Source organism: Struthio camelus, chromosome 11 (assembly GCF_040807025.1).
Source record: "Struthio camelus isolate bStrCam1 chromosome 11, bStrCam1.hap1, whole genome shotgun sequence".
Taxonomy (NCBI): Eukaryota; Metazoa; Chordata; class Aves; order Struthioniformes; family Struthionidae; genus Struthio; species Struthio camelus.
The window spans coordinates 22,824,356-22,842,417 of NC_090952.1; the positions used below are offsets into that span (position 1 = coordinate 22,824,356).

At 50.3% G+C, this 18,062-nt stretch overlaps 1 long non-coding RNA gene across 1 annotated transcript in view; it reads right to left on the minus strand.

Annotated features, from left to right (window-relative positions):
• Positions 1-855: 855 nt before the first annotated feature.
• LOC138068783 (uncharacterized) overlaps positions 856-18,062 on the minus strand; it is a 68,136-nt gene continuing 50,929 nt past the window's right edge. The window contains exon 3 of the long non-coding RNA XR_011143551.1: positions 856-1,777. This is a non-coding gene — a long non-coding RNA (uncharacterized lncRNA). The remainder of the gene's footprint in view (positions 1,778-18,062) is intronic.

An 18,062-nucleotide genomic window follows, 5' to 3' on the forward strand; every position in this document is an offset into this window, starting at 1 on the left:
TGATGGGTAATAATAATAAAAAAAAGCTGTATCTTCAACCATGCCCGCCCCACGCCCCGGGAGCTCCCGGCTCGCCGGGGGCACGCAGCAGCGCTAGCAGCCGCCCCGGCGCGCTCGGCGGCGTGACTCCAGCGCCCGCTTCCAGGCATCCCTATACACGGAGGACAAGGGGAACCAAGCCCGGCAGCTCGGGCCCATCCTGCGACAGCCCGCACAGCCCGCACAGCCCCGCAGCGCAGCGTTTCTCTCGCAAACAGCAGCGCGATGCAGAGATGCCCGACTGCACACTCGCTTAGCAAAAAAAATCGCTATGACTTCAGATTTTCCAAGCTTTTTTTCCTCCCGCCCAGCGCTTCCAAGCATTTGCTCAGGGCTTCGGTGGTGCGAGCGAACGCAGCAGGAGCTGTGCGGCGGTGCAGGCTCGCGCGGCAGCGCGCTCGAGGGAAAGGGGGGAGCCGGGAGCGCTGCCCGGCGGCCTCCGAGGCAGCAACGGCTCAGAGTCATCGCGAGGCACACGCTCAGCTTTACCCATTGCTCCCCTGAGCCTTGCAGCAGCTCAGCTCCGTCCCTGCGCCAGCACCCTACGGGAGAGGAACGATTTCAGAGGCGGCGCTCGTTCCTCGGCTGCATTCGGCTCCTGTCCGCAGGCCAAACCAGAGGCTGCTGCAAACCGCGTTCACGAGACGGCCAGGCACGAGACGCTCCTTCCAGCCGGCCGGCGGCCCACACGTGCCACGAGCGGCGCCAGGCCTCCGGCTCCGCTGCGCCCGCGGCCACGCCAGCCCCACGGCGCCCGCAGGGTGGTGCTGCCCCTCCTCGCGCCCCGCCGGGTTGTGGGTCACCGGAAACTGAAGGTAAGGCATAATCTTAATCTTTACTGCTATAATCTGAGAGAGGAAAAAAAGAAAAAAAAAGAAGAGACTAAGGAAAAGCTTTCACTCTTTTATCACTGATGTTTTTCTTTACTAATTGCTCTAGTATATTTATGTTGATTTTTTTTGAGCCTCGGTTATTTATTGCTCTGTTCCCCAGACGGGAAAATCATTAATTATCAAGACTGTGTTGTTTTAAATGCCGGTTGTGTCATCAACAGCTAACAGAAACGATGCAACTCTGAACTTGGGTCTTAGAAGGTAAACGTCTTTTCAGTTTGTCTTTAAATACTCGGATAAATCCCGTTAGCTTTCTCCACACCATCAAAGCATTTGGATAGCATAAAGCAACTGAATACATAAAAATGTATCTAAACACCTTGTAAATCCCTACACAGAGCTGTTGCCGACACTACTTTTAACCCTAGGAAAACCTTTCACCAATTACTGATCACATACAATACAGCTGAATTTCACCGCCAGCACATCATTTTGATAATGGCTATGGAAATTATCCATTCAATAGCTATTCAGAAATAACTTAGAAAGATTGGTTTTCAGATACTTCTGAGAACCCTAGAATAATCCCCTATAATCACCGCGGTGAGAATCCACCAACGTTGCTCCCTTTGAAAAAGGGCTGTTTGGGGCTAGAGCGCTGGTGGTCTCCGTCCGGCTCCTCACCGATGACTTCAGACAACATCTCCGACACCGCGATCGCTCTGCTGGCGGAGAACCGAGGGGCTCGTACGCTTACGTAGCTCGGCCGGGAAAGTCTGCCAGCGAGGCGGGCGGCTCGAGCGCTTCGCCGGCAGCTCGGCCTCTCGGGTACGCCGCTCAACGCTGTCACTGTAGTTTCTCCACCTCTCCCACCAGGCGAACCTGCATCGCTTTCTGTCTGGAGCCTGCAAGAATCAAAACAAAACACACGAAATCAAGCACCTAAAACGAGCACTAACTACACTTTGCACTTCCCTATTGCACCGTGCCAGAGGCTAAATGTGACCCTCGAGTATTTTGAAATGCTTTGATTTTGTGATCTTCCTTGCTTCTTTGTATGGGACTGAAAGGATTCATTCTTTCTTCTTTTTGGTAAGATATTATTTTCTGATTTACTTTACGGATTTCACAGATGGAAAATTTGGTCTTTCCTGCCTTGCTGGAGGAGATGAAGCAGGGGGCTGCTGGACAAGAAATGCCTCCCTTCTCCAAGGTGTTAATTAGGCACTGGTCTGAAGCGTACCAAAAAGAAAACTCAGATATTTTTAAAGCTTTCCTTTCCCCGTCAGCAGCTCAGCTTTTGCCGCCTTATGCCTCTTATGCTGTCACTCATTTAGTTGTCCCGGTACCACAGAGTCCTCCAGCCCAATGAGAACTAAATTCCTCTGGCAAATACAGATGAAAGTCACCCTTCAGCTCAAAAATTTCAGGACTTTTTTGGCAGGATACAAATGCTGGAACTGCCCCAACCCCTTCTCCTTGGAGTTGAAGGACCTTTGCAGAGGTCCTTCACCTGATGCTTAAAAACTCCCCTATTACTGCCATTTTCCAACAGGAGGAAAGCAACAGCCAACCCAAAATACCAAACGACTGGAGGCCAAGAGGCTCCTGCTTCCAGCCAGGACAGAAATCCAGAAGTCCAGTCATCCGGGCTAAACATGCCAGGGGCATTTAACAGAGCATCACCCACCCAGGAAGCTTCTCCATGTACCAAGCACCCGGTAACGCAGGCGAGCTCAGGATGTGCATCCATCATGCAAGGCCGCGTAGAAAGAGGGGTGGCTCAGGCCCTCGTTGGAGGTGCAAGAGCTTTACGAAATTTCTGAGAGGGCAATTTGGTCCCCAATGTCCATGCCCCAAGTAAGTCAGCAGGGGCTCAGGGTTTCCACAACCGCCAAAGAGCACCGCAGTGCTGTACAGACGAGCTGCCCTTGTGTCCCCCGTCACCCTGTCCTGGCTCTGCCAGCCCCGACTGCGGTGCTGGTCCCAGAGGGAGATGCAACCTGCTGCTCTAAAGCAAAGGGCAGCTATTGGCCAAGCAGCCCCTTTTGCCCCATCCCAGGGGCCGGGCTGCTTTTATCTATTGATAATTATGCAAGAGGTTAATTGAGGGCATAAAAGCCTCCTGGGAGGCCCAATTAAAACCTGCAGCCTTAGCTTTCATCCAACAGGTAAGCACCAGAGACACATGCAAGCACTATGTGAACCGCTAGCCTCTGTGGCAAAGAGTCTGCTAGCAAGGTGGAACAGGGGAAAAAAAGAAGAAACAAAAAAAAAGGAAGGAAGGAAGGTGTTATCCAGTGAGGCATGAGCCCAGAGAAAGGCTGCGGTGCTGCCAGGAACACAGATGCTTACTGCCTGTGCTGGGATTGCAAAGCCATCCTTTCCTACCTTCCCAAGCTTGCAGGTTTCAGACCCCAAAGGGCAGCTGGCAGCGGTAAAAGAAGGGTTAAATACTGCCAAATATTGGTCTGAAAAAGCCTTTCTGATATTTGCCCGTGGATCAGTTTTCCTTCACAAGCAAGTGCACAGGAGGTGAACAGCAGGCACAAGAGCGCGCTCGTGAACACGTGCCGCAAAGGCCCTGCCCAGCCGAAATCTCTGTAAAGAGAAGTCAAAATGCCATCATCTGGTTCACGAGCAGAAACATTTCCTGGTGGCTTGAAGAGTGAATCACGGGCCAAAAATACTAGCAAACAAAATGCTACATCCCTAATGATGCAGGGAGAGAGCCACAGTAGCCCAGGACTGAACAAGCCTTCAGCTAGCCCGGTCTGTCTGTCCCTCCTTCCAAACTGAGAAAACAGCTAATTTGGGTCAATACGCTATTTGCTACAAAGAGTTGTCACAGCTCTATGGTAACTGGCTCAGGAATGTTTGGGGGGATGGAGAGGGCACCAAGTCACACAGGCTTCCTCTTGGTGAGAAACCCTCTCCGAGGGCAGCTCGTCTCGCCCAGCCTCAGCCCACGGGCTGCCTCCTTGGCAGCAGCACAGAGCATCTCGCGAGGCCCCAGGACGCGGCGAGATGGCCAGCACCACCTCTCCAACGCCGCTGGCCCGCACGTGGCGAGGACAACCCTCGAGCGGGCCGAGCAGAGCTCAGGGCAGCCCCGCGGCAAGTATTTGACATCGGCTTTGCCTTCAAGAGGAGATTAATGACCTTTCCAGTCTGGTATTTAACAAACCCTCAACTTTTCCCTTCTCTTCTGCTTTATTCTCTTTGTTATCCTGCAGCAGGAGAGGCAATAGGGCCCCATATTTCTGTAGAACAATGCATTATCATCCTAATTATAGTTTCCTGGTGTTTTCTTCACTTTTACCATTTTATTAAAAACAATTAGCTGAGAAGAACCATCTTTTTTAATCTCTACCCTATTGTCCTCATCTCTCTCTGAATCCAAGGAGGTCTTTTCAGAGGCTATTTTATTCATAATTACATATGCTGGAACAACTGCTCCAAAAGTGAGCCCAGAAAGGATTTTGTTAATACTTTCCTAGCAGCTCAATCCCGCTGCCTCTGAAGTGTGTAATGCTAATAGTTTAATAAAATGTATGTCAAAATAATGGCTTATTTTCAAGTCCCAGTAAAGGATGGATGTGGCCATGCCACAAGCGTTGGCCTAAAAGACTGGGGATGGCTTTGAGTCACGGTAAACCCAAGAGCAAACAGCAGAGACAGCTCATCTTCCAGCCTTGGTTTGCATGCATCACAGGCACTTTCGGAGGTCGCTCACTGAGAGCGGTACTAATTCCCGTTCAATCAGAAATGCTTGCAGCATCTCAGCAAAAAGAGGCTTCCCTTTAGTTTGGGCTGCTGCTGCACTTGCAAGGAAAAAAAAATAGATATTCAAAGAGGTTTTGCAAACCTGGCTCCCTTGACTCCTTTGAGGAACCCAGCTGCAGACAGGTATGATTGTGAGGATAATGTAGCAAAGGATGGTTTTGTTTTGTTTGTTTGTTTTTTCCCCCAGAAGACAAAGATCTCAGCTACATGCATTTCCACTCAAAACCTCGGGGACTTTTACTGCTGCAAACTGGAGGAAGGTTGGTGCCATGGTTGGCCCTGATGCTCCAAGTCTGGTTTAAGCACAGGCCACTCTAGCTTGAGAGATGCCTGCTGCGTTTTTGCATATATGCAATTCTTATTCCAAAGCTTCCCCCCCCCCCCCACCCAGTTCTCTCTTTACCCTATAGGCTTTTATTTAAAATAGCACAGCTAGAGTGCTGCAATTTTTTCATTTGAAAGGGATTTTTTTTACACTGGAGAAAACTTAAAAATGTATCATATTCAGTCTATTGGCTCTTCATGTTTTTTCAAGACTCCCCTCCACCACCTTTGTTAATTACCCACCATTTGAACAAGGGTCTTCTCCTTCCTCGATCCTGCCGTGAAATCACGACGCTATATTTGTCTTTCTAACATCAAAGTCATTTCCATGGTCACCAACTGTGATGTCATAAACACATTTTTAATGGCTTGTTTACAGCACCAAACAGAAGGAGAAAGTAGATTATGGGTGGAAGGAAACTCTTATCGATACACAACAGTTTTAAGCACAACAGTGAGGCTGAAGCATGCAGAAAACTTGAGGCAAAAAAAGTCCTTGCTGAAATAGTTTCTCTTCTGAAGTTCAACCCAGTACAAAAAAATTCCCTTTTAAATTACCAGCAAACAAGCAGTTCTAATGGATTACTATCATATCAGTTCGCCCCGAGTTGTGCGAGGTGTTTACTAACCTTGGAAGTCAGGAAATCCACACCCCAATCCATGCAACTCGCTGTATAAATGAACATGGACAACATGGCCTTGACTGCTCTTGCAGAAGCACTTGGGCAGGACACAACAGGATTGGAGCAGTGTTGGCCCACATAGCTTTACTGGTCTCGGATCAGAACAAGAACCAGAAGGTACTTGAGAAATGCTTCCGTATGACCAGATGGTCCTTTTCTAGCCAGCGGTGGCTGTGGGACCCCCAGGCATCCCCATGGCTCCCCTTGGCCAAGGCCGGCTGAGAGAAGGTGCCTCGGCTGGGTGCTCTGTCCCTGCTTGGCATGCCCAAGGCCCAGTTTCTCTCTTTTTCCTCCACAATGTATGGAGGAAAACCTCTTGCATGACAGCATGAGGTAGCTGGGCCTTGGGTTCATGAGGCTGGAAGGCCTACTGGTTGCCAGTAGTTTATCTGATGGATAGCCTTTGCTTTAAAACAGTAGGTACTGCACTACCTGGTGGTTTGTTACTCAGTGCCCAAGGCTGGGAAGAGAACATATATGGAAGATTATAGTGTACAGTCAACCATTCACAGAAAAAGTTTCTCTTCTGCCAAGCAGCAAACCCCCGCCCTAACCCAAGCTTTTGGCAGCAGGAATAGCAAGGTCCTTCAGGCTCCACAACCCCACAGCCTGTCCCAGCTCCCCAACAAAGTGTGAACTCAAAGGCAAAACTCACATGTCCAGTGGCCCTCTCCCACCAAGCTCAGAGCAGAGATGGCCTCACGGAAGCTCACCAACACATCCATAAGCTCTGCTTATGCCACTTCCAAGTGCCCTGTTCTTCTTAGTTGCCAGCCACTCAAAGTTAGCACCAGCTCTTGCTTTCCAATGTCTCTCCAAGGTGAACTCTTGGTTCCAGGTGCTGGCAGTTCTCTACAGATTGATCCCATCAACCCATCCACACTCCATTAGGTTTGCTGAGACAGGGCCTGGCCTCTCACCTCCCCACCCAAGGGAGAAATTAACCCCTTCAGCTCTAGCAGGTCAAAACTCAAGAGGGAGTGGGGAAACTGAGTCATGTGTCATTTCTCTTAGAAGTAATACAGAAGTTTCCCATGGTCTCTAGAAGCCTATTGCTAGTTCAGGCATCAGTGATGGGGCACTAATGGGGAACCAGCACTCCGATCCCATCCTGGATGTCATTTGAGAGAGCCCAGATCGACAAGTGTTGCTTTGCCTAAGGAAATCTCTGGTAGATAGAAATCACAGTGGTCAGCCAAGGAAACAGGCACTGAGCTCAACTCTTCGGTCCAGGGAAACAAACCCCTGCTGCCACCTTCTCAGAGGACTTGGGGAACAGCCAGGGAAGGGCTGACATGCTCCTGGGTCAGGAGAGGAAGTGTCCTCCGCGCCGAAAGGTTCCCCAAACTGGGGTCAGCTCCAGGGGGTCCCTGCTCTCCCGGCCTGCCTGGACTAGGGCCAGCCCAGCGGTAGCCCCCGTGCAAGCTGGGCTCTGCACGACTGGTCTCCTGCTTCTGCACCCAGGTCCCTTCAGGCAAAATCCTCAAGTAAAACTGATCCTGGAGCCTACAGGAGGAAGAATTTGGGCTCCTCAAAGACAACAGGATCCTTCCTTGGCACTTAGCTGTTTTAGAGACATCACGACAAGGCGTTCCTGTACATACACTGCAAGGAGATTATCTCCCTCCCCTAACCAGTGAAAACATGAAAGAGGAAAAAAACCTCTCTGGACAAAGGAAATTCCTAAATCCTCATCTCATTAAAAGAATTAATGTAGTTCTTTCCCCGTTCCAATACTGGGAGCTCCCCAGTAGGATTTCCTATTGTGCCTTATATATCAGCAAGGGTATTTCTTTCAGCGTGCCCTTTTTCAGAGCTAGCACGCTCCCTGGCTCACAGGAGCCGGGATTTCACACTCCCTATTCATCACGAAGGCACAGAACAAGCAAACCACCATTTTGCTGCAGTCCCACAGCAGGAATAAAATGGTGGCATAGATGAAAACTGCCAGATCAAACACAATCCAGTTGTCTGTCACCACCTGCAGCTCTTCTCCGCCTTACATGTAATGCTGAATTCTTAATCATGTTAATATTTGATTTCTGCGTGCTTAAAAAACAACAAAAAAGGGAAATATTATAACAGATCATTAATGTTGCAGCCATGAAGTGCCAAGACGCAATCTACAGATGTTAGAATTTATATTTTCCCCGTAAAACAGTAAGCCTTCAGCTCCCGTGTTTATTAGCACACTTGACTGACTCACCAAAAGACGCCAGTAACAATTAACTGCACAAACATTTAACATGCAACGGGCTCAGTCCGTTTGTCAGCCACTATAACATTGCTCACAAGACACTGGAAAAAGCCATCGTCGTTCACTTAATTGCTCTGAACTAGCCTTCCTGCTCCCTTCCCAGCATTGCAGGAAATCTCCGCTGAGACGCACAGACCAGTCAAAACATACTGAGTGATGGCAAGGACCCAGGTAACCCCTGGATCGCAGGGAAGACAGTGCAGCGCAGGCACAGACAGCAGAGAGTTTGCATTTTTCATTGCGATTTGCACACTTCTGCTCGCTTGGGGCTGCCGGTGATCGGCAGAAAGACCAGAGCTGCTTTCTGGAGAAACGCTTCCACTCCTAGAAATGCACGCACGCACACATGGGTGCATGCAAACACTGTGAATTTACCTTAAAACAGAAGGTCTGAGCGCTAGAGCGAGCGACTGGCTCCCTCGCACTCAGCCTGACGCCCCTTCCTCATGCTTAATGAGATCCCAGCAACAAAATGAAATTACTTTCTGCCTGTGGACAACGCTGCTCTGTATTCAGCTCTAAGTTTAAATAGTATTTCAATATAAGATGCAATGAATTGATTATTATAAATGACTCTTAACTTGTCGATCAAAACTAAGCAATATAACAGCTAACAATTCTTCCCCATAGATTATCTTTAAAATTAAAACATGTATTTTCTCTTTGGAGAAAATGCTCTTTAGAGCTAGAACATTGCACCATGTTTACAAGGCTTTATTTCTTTCGGAGCCTCCAGCTGAAGCAAGACTATTTCTTGACTTACACTCTTTAAATAGCCAGGTTGGTATAGGCTGCAGATTTGCTGCATTCTGCTCTTCCAACATCAAATAATTTATTAATGTAACATACTTTTTCTTACAGTCTCTTTAACAATCATTTTTAACCTTTATTTCTAGGTATCTCAATAATCAAATGTTGCAAAGTGGATTATTCAATAGATTTTTTAAAGTGGCATTTGTTTGACTTCCCTGTGTAACAACACTTGCTGCTGGCATTGAGGGATTTGTTTGCTGTTTCTTTATCTGATATATATTTACATCTGCTAATTAAACCGTTATTTAAAGCAAAATGAAAAAAACTGGAGAAGCAGCTGAAGAGAAGAGTGTGTGAAGGGACAGAGAGAAAAAGAAAAAAAAAAACCATACTTTTCTTTTCTGGAGATCCTTGACTGACCAGACTAAATACCTGCCATGCAGGGAGACACTGTAAACAGTACAGTATTTTATTTCAAATTACTGCAGATCACTGGTGATCAGTGCCTAAATCTTGTATCTTTTTAGTTTCCAATCAAGTAGAAACTATTGCATAAAACACTCAATAAAGGCAATGGACCTGATCTTTCTTCCATTTTAATCCAGAAGAGCCTTTTGCTGCAGTCAATAAGGTCCAAAAAATAAAAAATTAAAATTAAAAAAAAAAACAGGCTTTAGAGGAATTCTTGAGGTGTCCCAGAAACAGGCATGGAAAAACCTCCCCGTCACCACGCACACACAGAGCACTAAGTCTTCAGGAAGAGCAAAGAAGTGAAGTTTGAGTTGCCAGCGTTGCCTCTTTTGAGGTAAAACCAGGCAGGCTCCCTTGAACATGAGCTCAGAGCCCATAGAGCGTTAAATAGGGAAGGCGATTCTGATGTCTTGTGCTCCTGCATTTAACTGTGCTAAAACACAGCAGAAATGCCAAATAAAATACAGATTTGAGCACCTTTTGCCCCTGTAAGAAACTGGATCACAAATATTTTTTACAACTTTAAAGGACATGGTAATGCTTGGCTTTAAGGCTCATTTTCATCAAACCTTTTGAAGAAATTAATGTAATTCTCTGTTTAATATTAATCAACCGCTAAAGAAAAGAAAATCCCCAATAGAGGTGTGTAGCTACCAGGTGCCAGGACAGCTAATGCGCAATGGGGCCACGTCCGGCGGCGGAAGCTCTCAGAGGGGCTGACAGGGGAGGTCTGCACCCAGCTAAGGCGGCGGCAGCAGCAGCAGCAGCAGCATTTCTCCCAAGCAGTGTCCAGCCCGGCCGCGCTGCTCAGGGCTCCCACGCTAGCAGAGGACCCTTCCTCTCCCTCTGCATGCTGCAGCCCTGTAACCGCACACACATCTGCCTGCAAAGTGCTGGGGGAGGAGAGGCTCGGAGGAGAGACTTTAAGGAGCAGCAGAGGGGCAGGAAGGGCGTCCCAGGAGAAGGTTGTCAGTCCTTGGGTACTGCCCACAGGTGAAAACAATTGCTCAGCTTGCTCTTCTGCTTCTAAAAGCTAGGAAGAGATGGGAAAAAAAGATGCTATTGTCTTAAAAATAGTTTATTTTACAACAAAGTCTCAGAAAGAACGCTTTTGGAGCATTCCGTTTTTTAAACGGGATGTTCAGCTTAATAAAGAGAGGCTAAAGTGTCAGGAGAGCACTATGCTAGAAGCAAGACGGGACGATCCAAAGAATCCTGTATCAAAACAATGCTGCATCCCGAGCAGGGCTACAAAACCCCCGGCGCTGGGCCGCAGGGCATTCACAGAATCACTGCGGAGAAGCTTCTGATGGGGCTGGGATTCGGTGGCGGAGAAACCAGCTGTGAGCGCCCGCCCGCCAGATTTCGACCGCGATGCTGCTCCCAGCCCCGCGGCGTAGCCCCGCGGGACCTGCCCTGCGATCGGGCCGCCGCAGCCGAATCCGGCCCGCCGGGTTGTCTGCAACACCCTGAAACTTGCTTTCTGCTCTTGCAAAACTAAGTGGCAACAACCCCCTTTGGCTTCCAAAGGCAGTGGGACCGACCCCTAAGTTATTAAATTAATAGGAACCAGGAGGGAAAATACCGAATGTCTTTGCTTCGGCTCGCTGTGTTTTTCTGTCAAGGTTGCAAAAGGAAATTTGTTGGGGGAAACTGTTTATGTTGCTCCTAGAGGCAGCCATCTGGGATGCCGAGATTACTCTATCCGATTTCTATTATCCGAAACTCCACTGCCAGCCTCTGTAGAAAGGGAGCTTATAAATTCTGTAGTGGGGTTTAAGTAAAACTATTTTATCTAGGGACTAAGAAATATGTGTAATTACCGTAGGTGGATAATGCTTTTTCATTGCCATTCACCAAAATTAGTTTACCAGATATTATTCCTAAGAGGTATAATTAAAATCAACATAAAATCCAGAACAGAGAGAAAATAAAACATGAGGAGATAATGTCTTTAAAATTACTAGACCAAACAGTACTCGGCACTGCGGTACAAGCATAATCACTCTCCGGGTAGTAGTGTTTGTTTTCTCCGTACAGAGATGCTCTGAATTCCCTGGATTCTTAGATGAGCTTTTACTTTTCAGCCCATTGTAAGAACGCGGTTATTTAATAACACTCAACATTAAGCTCCCTGTCCGAAAAGCAAAAGGAAGTGAGAAAACTTTCTTGTATGTATCCGCTGCAACGCGTTGGGCCTGGGCGTTATTCACCAAGCTCCCAGGGAGAGCAGGAGGGGAACGTGCACGGTTTTTAAGCGGGTACCGCTCTGGCCAGCTGTACCTGCCGCTAACTCCTGCGCTAGCAAAACGTCCGTGGAGGTGAGTGGGATTCTTGCCAGGGGAAAAGCAGATGCCAAAGCCCACACTGAGCAGCAAGAGAGGCATTTTGGAGCCAGGTACTTGCACCAGATGTTTAATCCTTTTTTCTGCTCCTGCAGAAGACCTAACCTGATGTTAGATGCCACCTCTCATTACGAATGTCTGGCCATCCTTGTTAATGAAAGACTTTGTCTTCTTTTTGCAAATGCTATTAAGCAAAGAACAAACTGATTGTCTAAATTGATTAAGCAGATTCATTCCAGTGAAAAATTTATTATTTGCCTAGTTCATTTCATCAAATCAATTCAGAGGAAAAAAGCCCCATGAATTAAACTAATCACAAATATATATTTTAAAAGCCAGACGTTACCGGCAGGATACGGTTAGCGCAGTCAATCACTAGGACAATAACTGAATTTTAAAACAGCGTGTTGTATTGCTTCTCAGAACCTTCTTAGCCTTTTCTTTCAGAAAACTGGTGTTTGGGGGGCCAAATTCTGCTCTTATTTGCTCCCATATATTCTTATTCAGTTTCTCTGGGTGCCTAGGAGTCATTCTTGGGAGAAAAAATCGGTAGTATTCAACTGGCATTTCCTATAAAATAGCAATCATACACGTATCAGAAAGATAACTCTGAGAGATTAATGAGAATTTCTAAGTACTTCAGTACAACTCTTGAAAAAAACATGTTTAAAAAAGTAAAATGGTGTTCATTTATTAGACTCAGCTAGCCTTATCACATCTCATTCAGACAAGGTTGCCTGTCTAACCTGTTCCAGGTGGGAAAGTCAGAGTAAAATGCTAAAATCGAATTCAGTTAGAAACAAAAACCAACCACGACATTTATATTTCTCCAGCAAATTGTAAACAGGATTTGGGTTTTTTGTGATTGGCTATGTGTACACAGACATACGCACATTTTGTACAGTAATCCCTGCAAAGATAACTTTCAAACCATCATTCAAGAAAAATCTTTTGCGATCTTTTAGGGATGAGCGTTTACAAAGACGTTTGTGATGGGTGGATCACCGAAAAGCACAGCTGATATTGAACAAAATCATTCTCAAACTCTGTCTTCCTTGTATCCTGTGACCCCGCGGCTGCAGCAACACTGCGGCGAGGATCTCCTCGACGTGTCCCCGCGGCTCCCGTCCCATCGGCAAGGGTTAAGCAAACACAGGGTGAGCACGTGCTACGTGGTGCAGCCTGGAGATACCTCTACCGCACTTTCATCTCAATCTCAGGTTCACGGTTCAGAGCAACATGTTCCCGAGAGCGATTCTGCCGGCGCCGGCGCCTCGGCGCACGGAAAGGCCCTCTGCAGTAATTACCGCCCGCCGCCCTCCTCTGCCTTCTTTCAGCCCCTTTGCTCCCAACGCCAGGGTGGATTTCGCCGCTGCCCGGGGGGCCCCGCGGACCGCGGGCGAGCTCCCGAGGCGGTGCACGGCCGTCGGGGCCGGACCCGCAGCTCTGCCCGGCGACGGATGCCTCTCCCCCCCCCCCAGCAAAGCAGCTGCGCTGATTTGCGCTGCTGGAGTCGCTGTCGCCCTGTCACCGGTGTGATGAGGCACACAGTGCTCTGCAAGCGGGCAACCACCCCGCGAGCCGCGCGTCTCACCGTTGCCCGCGCCGTGGCCTCCGCCGGCTGCCGCGAGCCCCGTCGAGGCATAAGCAGATGTTTGGATTGGGGGCTTTCAAAAGAAAGAAAGAAATGACAGACGAGAAAAAAACAAAACAAAACAAAATAATCAGCGCCATTAACAGAAGTTTCCTCCAAAACCCTTGTCTGCTACCTCTGGGGGAACGGCCCCAGTACCTATTTACGCCGTCGCTCTCAAGGGGTTTCCCCGGCTCGCACTGAACTGCAGTGTAGCACGTGTGTTGCACGGCACCTCGTGGGCGGCCGTACCCCAGCCGTGCGGAGCGCCCACGGCGCGCGAGCCAGGCACCGCGCGCAAGGCGGGCTCCTCTGCGCGCTTTGCCCCTCCGGCCCGGCTGACGCGCTCTCCCCGCTCGCGCGGCTCCTTCACGCGCCCTCCCGGAGCGAGCAGCGCCTGGGCAGTCCAGCTGGCCGCCCTGCGTCCCGCTTGGCGCGGCAACACTCGGCTTTCTCTTGAAAGCAAAAGTGTGTTTTCTTTTTAACGCTTGTAGCTGGGAAGCAAATCCTGGAAGCAAGAGGTGTAAAGGGCTCTGCCTTCAACAGACATAAAAGTCCTGTGCAAATACACATATTCCCAGAGAGGGAGAGAGATCACTATTTCAAGCTCTTCACGCCGTTCCCACGGCACCGCCGGGCCTGACTTGAGATTCGGAAGGAGCGCCGAGCAGTCTTGGGACTGGCCCAGCTCATGAAGCCTGATGCTTCCAACGTAGGGGTTTTTATAGATTATCGACGGACAGACAGACAGAGTTAGTCAAGCAGGGGGACAGGGAGAGCCATGGAGCAACACTTCCTCAGGACACCAGGCTAAGGTGTCCCGTGCTAAGAGACAACCCACAGCCCAAAGACTTCCAGATTTAATGGACTGTTCTTTTTTTTTTTTTAAATAGACTGGAGGAGATGGCAAAGTCAGAAGCCCATGCCATTTCTCATAGCAAAGAGTCAAACAGGAGGAGACAGGCACAAGCTACGTATGCCCCGCTCGGGCTCCCCAGCGCCCTGTCTGCCCTGGGAGCGCTCCCTCAACACACGCACGCACGCACGCACGCACGCACGCACTCCTTTTGCTGCCGCGTCAGCAAACCTGAAGAGCCTGACGAAGTCAAGGGCTTGTGGCTGCTGTCAGGTGTCCACCAGACCTGCCCTAAGAAGGCCAAGCGACATGCTGTTCCAGTCCGAAGGCTGGACCTCCCCACGCCTGCAAGCCCCACGCCTGGTACTGGACGATGCTCTTAGCAAGACCGAGTGTCCGATATACTTCCCTACAGTCAATCACTGCAGCTTCAAATCTGGTCTCCGCAGAGGAAAAGCAGATTTATTTGGAAATGTTTAAGCCGCTACTTCACCAATTACGCATCTAAACACATGCTAAGCTACTTTGCCAGTTAACAGTGCTCAGACCGCAAAGAAAAACTTTGCTAGCTCTTTTCCTTTAAAAAAAAATCCATATGTTTTCCCTTTTGATTCTTTTTCGCCATCCCACGGAACAGCAAACCTCTCTCAGCTCACAGCTGCCAGCCGAGCCGGTCTCTCCTTACTGAGAGCGGCAGGGACCGGGCTGCCCCTCGGGAAGCCTGCCCGGACGGAGGCCGGCGGCGCCCGCGCGGCCCCTTGCAGGTGCCGAGATGTCAGGTAAGAGGAGCTCTGGCAGCTTAGCGGCGCCGGCTGACACAGCGGCCCGCCTGCAAACTCACACAAATTGGAAGTGACAGAGAAACGTGGCGAATTTATTATTAATGGCGCGCCTATTTTTTTAATACGTAGAAGGCTGTACTAGATTAATAAAACCAGACTTGCATATCCTCCTCGTGCAGCGGTGACGGCGTGTGATCTCTAGAAAAGCAAACGCTGCCAGACGTCGTCCCTGGGTCCGTCGGGCATCAGGACGCTGCGGTGGACTCGGCGGGGACAGCATTTCTCTCCAGGACATGGCAAGTCCTGCGCGCGGCAGAAGGTCACGCAGGCTGACGTTGCGGCAGGGCGAACCGCTCGCGCAAAAGGTCAGCGCGCGCTGGAAACCCGCAAACGGCTCCTCCTCGGGGGGCTGCGAACCGCTTTTGTGCTCATTAGCATTTGCGTTGTTTCATCTGAGCCCATGGCATTTTTTAAGGGGGCTTATTTATGTCTTTACGTAAAGAGAAACCAGCCGACTCCGGCCAACCCATCTGCAAATCAAAGCTACAACAGCACAGGAGGATTGCTGTCTCTGGCTCCACATACACGTATGCGCAAACACACGCGCACCCATGTACAAGCTCTCAAGCAAGCTGTATCTCAGTGTGTATATGCGTACATACATACATACATACATACATACATACATACATACTATAGTATTTTTACTCCATGCTTACAAATGAGACACGTAAGCATGGAATATAAATACTTCATTTAATTTCTCATTAGCATTTATTCTCTCCATCTCTGCTCTCTTTTTTTTTCACTTATTCTCTTCAGGGGGAAGAAAAGACAGTGTCAGGGAAAAATATTTCAAACAAGTCTTGAAAAGGATGAGTAATTAGGCACAACGGAATCACCGACTCTAATTCTTGCCACCTTCACATCTAACCGCAGTGGCAAAGCAGGGGCCACTTACTTACAAACGCCTCCACACCGTTTCGGAGGGAATAGGTGGCTGTAAGAGATACATCACTTGACCGCCCAGATTTTCCTTTTACAAGAGATACCTTTTTATTTCTTCAGAAGGAATTACTCTGCTCACCAGCTGCTTTTTCTCAGCCTCCTGATCTTCTCCCCCAGGCGGTTTGTCCTTTGCCCTTCTCAGCAGCGGGATACGTCACCCCTCGCTGTCTACCTTGCGGCCAGGACGAAAGGTCTCGGCGTCGCCCGGCTGCCTCGCGGCGTCCTCCCGCGCCTGCGGCGAAGCCCGGGGCTGGGAGGAAGAGCAGCAGGTTCCTGCCGGCTTCAGCGCAGGCACACAGCCGCAGCCCGCCGCTGCCCCGGACAAAACCGGGGCAGGGAAGGCGGCTCTTTGGAAAACGAATGTGACACCTCGTTGCAACAAGCGTCACCCAGCCAAGAAAACGCCCCCGTGCAAAAGGGGGCCCCGCTTGCCCCGGGGGGCTCCGCTCGAAGCGGGGCACCCCCCCCCCCAGGCGCCGGCGGAGGGTCCCCAGCGCGCTTGGCGGAGCGTCTCAGCTCCGGAGAGCAATCAGAGGCCTCCCCGGAGGGAGAGGAGCGATGCAGCATGCGGCATGCTGTCACCGCTGCGGGTGACAAGGGCAGGCGCATAAGTAGAAAGCAGCAGCTTGGCCTGAACCGGCCAGGGCCCAGGTCCCATTTCACTGCTCCCCGGGAGTGACACTTCCATCACTGCCGGCTTCGTGCCTGCCGAGGCCACCCCCAGGTCCCCAGGGACCGACACCACTATTTACACCTCATGGGAAGTCAAACATGGAGCAGCTTTTGCTACGTGGCCTGGAAGCGTCCCACCAGCACCTGCCCCACTTCTCCCTGATCAGAGGGAGGAGATGGCAGGTACATGGGGCAGGTGCTGGAGGATGTTAGGAGCGAGGGGCAGTGAGAAACCCACGTCCATGTGGTGACTCAAGCCCTTTCCCGTTGCTCCAGTTAGGTGGGTGCCAGCAGCTCCAAGAGACCCCAGAGTTCAGACGCAGAAGCGGTGGTTTCTGCCGCAAGGAGCTCACAGCCAAGGAGCCATGCTGGGTGAACGAGCACTGGTCCTTTCACTGGGCTCAGCAAAAAAGACCTCCTCACTGCCCCATGCACTGCGCTGGATCCCAGCACAGCTCCAAGAAGCCTAGGTAGTTTCTCTGAGGCTCCCCTCGACCTATTATGCCTTGCTGCCACCATCTCCACGGGCTCTCCAAGCTAACTTTCATGCACCAGCAGCACACGTGCTGCTGGGACACGTCTGCTCCGAGCCACGGCCATCACAGCCGAGCCGGCCGAGATGCTGCACCTAGTGAGGCCATGTGCGAACGTGGCCCAGTGCGTGGCAAGGCAGCCCGGGCACAGCAGCCTCACTGGTCTTCAGCAGCTGAGTTAAAACCAAAAACCCTGCTGCAGGCTCTTGCAGGGCGGGAGAGGCCGCACGGGGTGGGCATCGCTGGCCCCCTCGCAGTCCGTCGGCCGCTATTAGCACACAAAAGCGCCGGGGAGCTGCAGAGCAGGACAAAAGGGGTGTGGGCCAGACAGACGGGAAAGACGGAGGGGTGGAGCGAGACAAGAATGAGAGAGGAGACATACAGACAAGAAGGAGGGGAGGGAGACACGCAGGCACACAAAAATCAGAGAAAGGGAAAGACAACGGGATAACAAGGGGGGAAGAGACCGCCTGGGCAGGGGCGTTCCTACCTGGCTTGGGCCCCCGCCATGCGCGGCCCCCTCTCCTCCCCGCCGGCGCTGCTCTCCCCTCGCTCATCCTCCTTCTCTTTGCCTGCCCCATGCACGCACACATCGAGCAACTGGGCCTTTAAGTTGAATCCCCAACACCCCAGAGGATTTTCCTGCTAATTCAGGTTCTGGACCTCTCCCAGCGTGGCTGGGATCAGCGAATCTGCAAAGGGTCACGGAGTAACTTGCTCAAATGCTCATTTGCCTGATTCCTGTTCCCAGACACATACCTAGTGCCATAGCACAGGCCTTGGCATAACCTCGAGCCAGTCCCAATTAATTAATTTAAACTTAGGGACAGGCACTGGTCATCGGGGACTGACAGACCAAAACTGCTGCTCTTGGGAGCAGGGCACATGAGATGCTGCTGCATCACTCAGCCTCTCCGCCTAGAAACCCCAGCCTGCAAAAGGAGCCTTGAAATCCTTTCTGCTGGATATATTTCTGCTTTATAATCATCTGCAGCAAAATGGGAATTCCCAGGGCAGAGGCGCTCTCCCTTCCCTCCAAACGAGCCCTAGCGCGGTCTGAAGCAGCCTCTTCAATATTTTAGGACTG